We start from the raw sequence: 9203 nt of genomic DNA on the forward strand, positions 1-9203 counted from the left end.
AAATTGAATGACTGATGAAGAAATGTCCATAGAGTCTTGACACCTTGGATTTCTCCAGTTAAATTGAATTGAATGATGACTTTTGAGTGTGGTTTGCTACATGAATGTTTTTTTTTTAAAGTTTTATAGAAGATGAAATTTTTTTATTTTCGTGCATAACTTCATTACAAATCCTAGAAGTAAACAATAAAATAGAATAAATGAAAAAAAAAAGATTGAGAAGACAAAATTACTTTTTTTGTCAATGATTTTTTGTACAGAATTATATTTATTTAGCTTCTTAATAATTTAATTACAACACTGTCAATTTTAATTTAACTATAAATTGTTGTTCACACAATAGTCTCATTTCAATTTAATTAAATAGCGATGCACAAAGAGTAAGGAATATAAGGATGGATGTATTAGGCTATAAGTATTAAAAAAAAAAAAGACAGATGTACCATGCCCATATATTTAACTTGGTTAAACCATCAACCAGACATAACTCTTTCACTTTATTGTCTGTTTAGATGAGAAGGCATAGACCTAGTGTAACGCAAAAGAAAATAAGAAAAAGACACTAAGTTTAGAGCCTGATCCACGGATACATCAGCCTATGGCCCCTATGTATTGCATTAGTCCATCAATTTGACAAAGGGTAAAAGCAAACAAAAATAAAAATCATGTTAAGCTCAACAAGCACTGAAAAATAAGAGGCCTCAACTGATCTAAACACAGACCATCAGAAAAAAAAAAAAAAAAAGCAAACCAAAATGAGGAGTGAACAAGTAGAGCAAACGAAACAGTAGTTGGCAGAAAGAGTAACAACCATGGAGCTTCCATAAGCAAATGAATAAAATCACAAACAAAATAAGAGTGAAACTAAAGATAAAACAATAGTATGTGTGAATGGATGAACATAAAGTGAGTGTATTGTGTGAGGTGCTGTTTGCTGAGAAACAGAAAGAGTGTGAAATAACACATTTTAATTGTACCATGTTTCAAAAGTACTTAATTAAATTATATTTCAAAAGTTCTTTAACTTAAACAAAATTTATTACAAATCCCACGAGGTAAAATACATAAAATATAACATACATATACACGATTACAATATTGCAATGTCATAACTGCTGTAAAAACAAAATGGCATGATAACTATCTACCAGTTTCAAACAACACGATTCCTAACTCAGGCCTTGCCTGCAGGTCAATATGCAAATTATCAAACCACCATTGGTGATATTTCCTGAAATGCATGTCAACCTTTTCAACGACCCGAGGACTACAACGTGTAGACAATCTGACAATGTACATGGAGCTCAACTAAACCCGGTTATTCGATGCTTCAAGCTCCAGTTCTCGGAAAAATGTGCGGAGACAGCCATTAATGATGCGAGGGGCTGCTCCATCACAAAACCGTTTAGCAAGATCTACTGCCTTCAAAACAATAATATACATTGAGTTATTTTTGGTGTTTGTGTGAAAACTATACCATACAAGATAAACATTTTTGATACAACATGGACACATGAATATGATAAAATTCTAAACATAACAAGACATGACATGGATATATAACACTAGTATGATATATAAAATTAATCTAAAGATAAAATAGAAAGTTTAAATTACAAGAGAGAATTAAGATTTAAAAATAAGCATGTTATCATAAACAAAATAAAAAAAAAATTATTTAATTATAGAGAAAACACTGCCAAAATCTTGGTAAATTTAAAAGTACAACATTTTGAAATATTTCTTTTAAATATATTTTGGTGATAATCTCATCACATAAACTTAAGATGTACCTCATTAATGACGATTTGGTGTCTAGTTTCTAGCACTTCCATTTCCGACATGGCCAAGTGAAGAATAGACAGCTCTAAAATCTTCCCAGCTGGTTCATTCTGAAATTATCAATAGATAAGATGCAAACTACTATGAGCATTAGCAAACAAAGGGATCTTTAAAAATTAGTAAAATATGTGTGCAAGGAATGAAACAGAAATAAGTTATTAAAAGCCAGACATGAATGCACAAATCTGCTTCTGAAACCACAGAAGGGATACAAATAAAAAGAAGCAAAGTTGAAATTATACATAAACAGAAGTAGATACAATAAACATCATCAAAAGATTATCAAACCAATAATAATAAAAAATGCTATGCTAACGAAAAACTTGGCAATGAAAGACAGATAAACTGAGATACACCAAACTTAATAATGGTTGTGCAACAGGTGATGTGCAAGGTTTCTAAGTTCATGTATCTAACTTGTCAAGATGTTGTACAAATGAGAAGTAATTAGCAGCGATGAGCAAATAAACTAAGTGATCAAATGAAAATGATAATAATCTAGGATCCAAAAAAATAGTAATCTGCCCAGGGTAACAGCTTACTTGCCTTTCAATAGGAGGAATTTCATGTTCTGTATATTAAATGAAGCAGGGGAAGGATGGAGTATGAACAGAAAAAGATGACATCTCCTATAAATAAACCCCAGCCATTGACCAGTAATTTTCCCTATGAAGAAGATCAAACTCTCCCAAAGGATTAAGCTATTCGGCAAAGTCCCAAGAACGTTTTCATGTCAAGAACCAATTTTCTCAAAAGCTTAAGCTATTAAGGGAAGACTTGTGATTATAATAGAAATGGCCTGGGAAAATAATAGAGAAGATTCGAGTGAATTGCTTGAGCAGTTTGCACTCAGCAAGCTGAACTTATATGCAAAGAATATATACATCTTCACAAGAATAAGAAATAGGAATGAAATTATTTCCTATGATCTTAGATTTTCAACGCTCCATTAACTCCTCTCCTATTGTTTGTTGTTTCCAAGATTGACTGCTTAATAATTTCAATACTTCCAATACAACAATAAATAGTAAATATTATTACTATTTCCAACATGATCAACACTAACAGTTCAACACCTCCATAATTGATGTGAAATCTCACAACAGTTTTATAACACTCAATAAAGGTGATAATGATATAAATTGTTTTAAGATTTTAATTTTTAAATTAGGTTTCATGATTTTTTATTTAGGGGTTTTATCCCTTTTGGATTATCTTACTCCAGTATACAGTAGGGTTATTTTATTAGGAAATAAAGTTATGTTAAATAGATCATCGGTGTAAACTTTGATAAACTATTTTTTTTTTTTTGCATAATAATATAAAGTATTAAGATTTCCTTTCTTCAGGGTGTTATATTATATGCCCTAGAAGAGTATTCTAGGTTTATCATTATACATCAACAGGTCATTGATACCTAATAATATCAGTAATGGGAAACCAGCAGATTTTAGATGTAACCAAAGACAATTCCAAATTATGTATTACACAACTTTTACTTGTTTATATACTTTTTTTCTTTTTAAATTAAATACAAACAGATATCTCTTCAAAAACTTTTGCTGCACACAAACAGATCATATAACCAGAAAATGGAGGGAAGAAGAATAAAGCAAAAATAGCACAACATTACAAATACGTTATGTGTAAAAATTGGTGATGGGAGAGACATATGAAAAAAGAAGCATAAAAGGAAGCCATGTCTCTCTGAATTTGTAAGCTTATGTTTAACTATTTTTGCATGAGATATTTTATTCTTCTCATTGCTCTACTTTTATAGAAATTTTCTGCCTTTATATTCAACTATAGGGTTGTTGCTAAGGATGACAAATATAGCAGGGGCCAAACAAGTTTCAACATTGACTTTATCTATTTGCCCTTTTACAAGCTACTCTGTTTATCAATTATCATACCTTCCAATTTTGTGGGACGATTTTGTTAATGACCAGGACATGACTGTCCCATGTATCCCTGACTGCAACCAATAGTTTCTTGGTGAATCTGCAGATAAAGCATGGTGTTAGCTTATTATCTTTGCTCACAAACCTTCACACACACAAAAGCACTCAGTCTTGCATCATATATGTGTTTGGGAGGGGGTGGGGGCATGAAATGACAATCTTTAGCTAGCTACCAGTATAAATTAGAAGTATGAATTATATGTAAAGTGTCTACATTTACCTCAAAATCAGTGTGTTGTATACCAGCTTTGGAGGAGCTGTGAGGACTTCTGCTTCTGCCATGCAGAACATATTATAAAACTCAAGAGACGAAAGCAACAACAGAAAATTGCACAGATAATAAATGCTTTACAACCCATTCAAGTTTCTCCGGGTATATGTGACAGAGTGTTGTCACTGACAACACAGACTTCAGTCATATGAAAGAATGTAATACAATAAGGAAGGCTGTACCTATTTTACAATGCCTAACCATAACAGTAAAAGTTTTCACCCATAATACGAGGTGCCTGAATTAAAAGCTTCCAAATAAATGTCATAAATATGAAACAATTTAATAATAAAAAAATAAAAATAAAAATAAAAACTTGGTGCTTAAGTGTCCATAATGTTACTTGTAAAGGGGCTTTACAATTTAATCACAACATAAACTCTTGTCTAACATACTATTAGCATAAATAAGTACCATTTCAAGGCTAACTTACAGTACCAGAACGCAAAACCTTGTTGCAGTGACAACCAAGGTAAAACTTATTTTACATTTCTGGTTCCGTTGATTACTAAACTAAAATTTTTGATGTTGTACTCCTATGCTTTACTGATTTGCAAATGCTACAACTTATAAGCTTAAATGATCACAAAAAAGTCAAAAAAAAAATCCACCTATGCTTACTTTCAATCCTAGGTAGCAAGAGAAACACAAAATAAAGACAATTGACTTTCATCTCCAATGACTGCTTAAACTGCAATATGACCAGCAAATCAAGTCGACCGATCATATTTATAAGTCACAAAAGTGTGCCGTGCAGAGGAGACATCAAATCAACAATGTGATAAAAAGACTACTCGACATACATATGTATATACATTCACAAATTATAACAAATATGTATATACATACAATTATGCATACACAATATCATGAAGCAGTGGCAAATCCAGTTGATTTTATTTTATGCTTTCTTTTTTTAAAATGTTGCAAAGGTTAAAGAAAAAGAAAAGCAAAATAGAGACATTGAACTTTCTAACACAATCCAAGCATCTTCACCAACTTATTTTATATAAAACAAAGAAGAAAAAAGTGAGAAATTCTGGATCTATAATTTTTTTGTTACCAATGGCAGACTCTTCTTCAATGTGCCGCAGAAGCTCATTTGCTTCTTCATCCGATCCAACAGTAACAGGCGACCCTCCAAAACTCATATGATTATACTCCAACAACTTTTCCTCATTAAATTTATACCCAGCTTCTGAAACAAACACATCCAATTCAACACAACACAAGCCTAAACTAACCAACCAGTAACCACAATTCACACCAAAGCTGAACCGTTACCTCGTCGGGCATTCATCCGTTTCTCGAAGAGCCGAACCGGGTCCATCCCCTCCAAGCACGCTGCATAGATTATCGACCTGCACAAAGGACTCTTGTCACAAACCAGAGTAACAAGTCTAATAAATTTATGTTGCTGTGAAGAGGGGAACGGAGAGATTTATACTTACAGTGTAAATAGGAGTTATAATATAAGGTTATGTTGGTGATTGTGGATGGGAGTTTAAGGGTTAAAGGGAGAAGAGTTCGTGGGTTCGAACTTTGAATTCCCACTAATATACTAACATTGACAGATAAAAAAAAAAAAACTTACAGAGCGAGTTCTCTGGCGGCGCGGGGGCTGCAGAAGCGGCCGGTCTTGTCGATTTTGGGCAGAGAGGGAGAAGAACTGTTGTTGTCGGGTTTGTCCAGAACGGGAGTTTCGTGTGGCGCGAGTGCGAAGGTGGAAGTGCGGAGAGAGGTGCGAAGGTGGAAGTGCGGAGAGAGGTGCGAAGGGAAAACGCTGCGTTTTGGGGGAGGGAGAGATGGGTTGGTAGTGAAGAAGGGAAAGAAGAGCGTTGAGGAATGGGGATTCTGGGTTTAGGAGCTGCAGAGGAAGAAGAAGGGGAAGGACACACAGGAAGCAAGACTCCCTCCATTGCAACCGAAGATAATTGCAAGTATCTCACATATTCTTAACGTATATACACTACTAGTTATGGTAAATGATAAATAAATATAAATATTATATTCTTATAGGCAAAATTAAGTTAAATATAAACATTATGATAAAAACGGTTATCCACACACCATTTTTTAGTATGAGGGCATTAACTACTAACACCATAAATATTTAAAAAAATCAATAAATTCTTTTGTATTAATAAGTTTGATTTAAAAATATAATTTATTATTCAATTTTAAAGTAATTATTTCTCTCTCATTTCTCATATCAATCAATATCTCTCAACTATCACCATTATATAAATATATTGTAAAAAATTTGTATTATAAAATTAAATGTACATTTTAATTTATAGTACTTTTTATAATTTAAGGAACATATTAAGCAAAAATAAATCAAAGTAACATGAAAATTTTAATTTGTATATAATACACAATAAACAAACAATTGAATATAAAGAAATGATGAACATGATAATTATATAAGACACCAAGGGAAAAAAAAGAATGCATGATCATGAGTGGGAGTTCTAGGGTTTCTAAAGGACTCGAGGGGTCTAGTAGTGGTTTGGGAGGCGCTGCCACAGTGTCAACAACCTCAAAGACAAGAGTACTAAGGTCAAAATCTCAAGGGAAGAAGGACTTGTTCCAACGATGTCTATGGCATATAAGGATAAATTGGTGGGTTTGGATGTTGCTATGTGTTAGGTCGAAAGACATTTATGTCTTAAGACGAATCAGAACCATCAATTATTTTGATTATATATAAACAAATAAAAAGGTTAAAAGTTGTGTCATATGTGCTACCAAAGCATGTTCCACAAAGTCTAAGTTTGATGTTTCAAATGGTAATAATGATATGATACAACATTAGAGTTGACATTTAAGATTTTATTTAATATTTTGTGTTTGAGATCTATTTTGCAAAAACATTCTCCTAGAATCTGTCAAATCCTATGAAGAATAAATGAAATCAAGTTTTGAAATTCTTCAATCGCCATCAAAAGAAGAGCTCTACTGCAGAAACTTGTTCTGACACAAAAGGAAGTGGTTTCCTACTGTAGTGTTCAACGCGCCAACAACAAAGAATGATTTCCCAACATAAAGAAGTGTGTGCATTTAATGCACATATTTAATGTCCCAACGACCACATTCTTCATACGCAAGCTTAAGAGAGAAAATATGTCCGATTTAAAGATAACAAATACTTGATTGAAGGAGGCCTATAAATACCAAAGGCTTTGAAGGCATGAAGAAGGAACAAAAACATTCATTATTCAAATTCTTTGTATCACAAACTCTTTGTGTAAATTCTTGTAAAGTTTAGAAAAGCTCTCAAAACACTTTGTGCATTTTGAGAGAGAAGACCAAGTGTTGAATTTGTTTATCCATTTGTAAGACAATAGAGTGTTAGCCATTGTGCAATCAAACCAATAAATCTTCTAATTTGTGTTAAAGCCAACAGTGGTGTGGTAGGACAAATAATATTGATTGTAACAAGCTTGGAGTAAAGCTTGAGTTAAAGAGTCATAAGTGATAGTGGCAAATACATGCAACTTGTTGAAGTTAGTAGAACTTGGTGATTTGCCAAGAACTGAACGTAATCTCGATGGTTGAGACAAACTAGTATAAGTTTCATGTGTCTTATTCTTATTATTTTCTCTTCTGCTATTTGAACTAGCCTAGGATTTGAATTTGATCTTTGCGTTTGAAAAACTTTGTTTTTTTACAAAGATTTTAAACTATCGTCTGATTCACTTTGCAAAAGTCTAATATTTGTTTTCTTAAGTCTTACTTCATCAGACGATAACTTTGTTGTTTATGAAAAGGACTTAAATTTAGTGAAAATCATAATTGAAGCCCATTTCTTGTGATATTTTCCTTTACAATTTGGTATCAGAGCTCGGTCTCTTAAAGGTTGAGCACCTAACAATGTCTAGAGGAAAAGATCATGATGACATATAACAACAACAACAACAACAACAACAACAACAATCAGTTCATTGTTGAGGGAGCATCCCTCACGAGGCCACCAGGTTTCATAGGAGAAGACTATCCTTACTGGTAAGACAAAATGAAATGTACATCAAGTCCAACCACTATAGACTCTAGCTAATCATCACAAATGGAAATATACCTATTCCCAGACCTAAAGCAGAATGGACAGATGTAGACCTTCCCATAATGAAGCTAAACACAAAAACTAGTTATACTCAAACATGCGTTCTATCAAGGAATTAGTACAACAAGATATGCAGACTTAAGACAACCAAAGAGATTTGAGACTCACTAAGCATCAACTATGAAGGAACAAAAGATGTTCAACTTAGAAAGCCTGCAACTCTAACACATCAATATGAAAGTTTCTCCATGAAAGAAGGAGAATATGCGGATGACATGTTTGGAAGAGTTCAAGTGCTTCTGAATGGCCTTAAAGCTCTAGGACACACATTCACCAAAGGTCAAATAAATTTGAAGATTCAAGACAGTTTTCCCAAGGTGTGGAAACCAAAAACAAGTCATCCAGGAAGCTAGAAATATGAAAACTCTAGCATAGGATGAATTGTTAGGTATCCTAAGAGTTCATGAAGTTCACCATCAGAACTAAAATCATCTGCCTAAGAGAGACTATGCTACCCTCAAAACTGGACAAGTCAACTCCAGACAAGAAGAAAAGAAACACTCTTCTAAAGCTCTAAAAATACATATGGCTGAGTCGGATAGCTCAAATAATAGTTTTGAGGGATCCATAAATGATGAAGTGGCTCTCTTGTCCAAAAATTTCAAACAAATTAAATAATGAGCAAAAAGGAAACAACAGTAGTCCATGTGGCCCTCGTTGGCGGCCAATGTATGACGTTTGGAGAGAGAGGTTTAGAGAAGGAGGCATATATGAAAAAAGAAAAATACATGAGATAATGAAAAGTCAGAAAATAAGAATAATATTGTATTTTTACTTTTGTTAGACACAAAATAAAAAGTTGTACGAAATTTGATAAGTTACAAATTTTTTGATATTTTTTCAGTCCATCATTATTTATTTTATATCATTCCTTAGTCATTTTTTAAATCAAACGTTAAACACAAGGAATGCACGTCGGAAGTGAGTCTTGGTGAACCAAAAATACCATTAAGTCACGTACTTGATTTTACTAAAACTTCCCCACGTTAAAATTAAAATTTCC

General features: G+C 32.9%; 1 pseudogene across 1 annotated transcript; it reads right to left on the reverse strand.

The window, feature by feature from the left end:
- Positions 1–971: 971 nt before the first annotated feature.
- Positions 972–6028, reverse strand: LOC114419820 (annotated as a pseudogene). The gene is made up of 7 exons (XR_003668307.1): positions 5669–6028; positions 5359–5435; positions 5138–5272; positions 4024–4078; positions 3756–3843; positions 1794–1892; positions 972–1422 (listed from the first exon to the last, which is right to left on the reverse strand). The product of XR_003668307.1 is annotated as an uncharacterized LOC114419820 (transcript).
- Positions 6029–9203: the final 3175 nt, after the last annotated feature.

The sequence above is a fragment of the Glycine soja genome, chromosome 7 (genome assembly GCF_004193775.1).
Source record: "Glycine soja cultivar W05 chromosome 7, ASM419377v2, whole genome shotgun sequence".
Classification (NCBI taxonomy): domain Eukaryota; kingdom Viridiplantae; phylum Streptophyta; class Magnoliopsida; order Fabales; family Fabaceae; genus Glycine; species Glycine soja.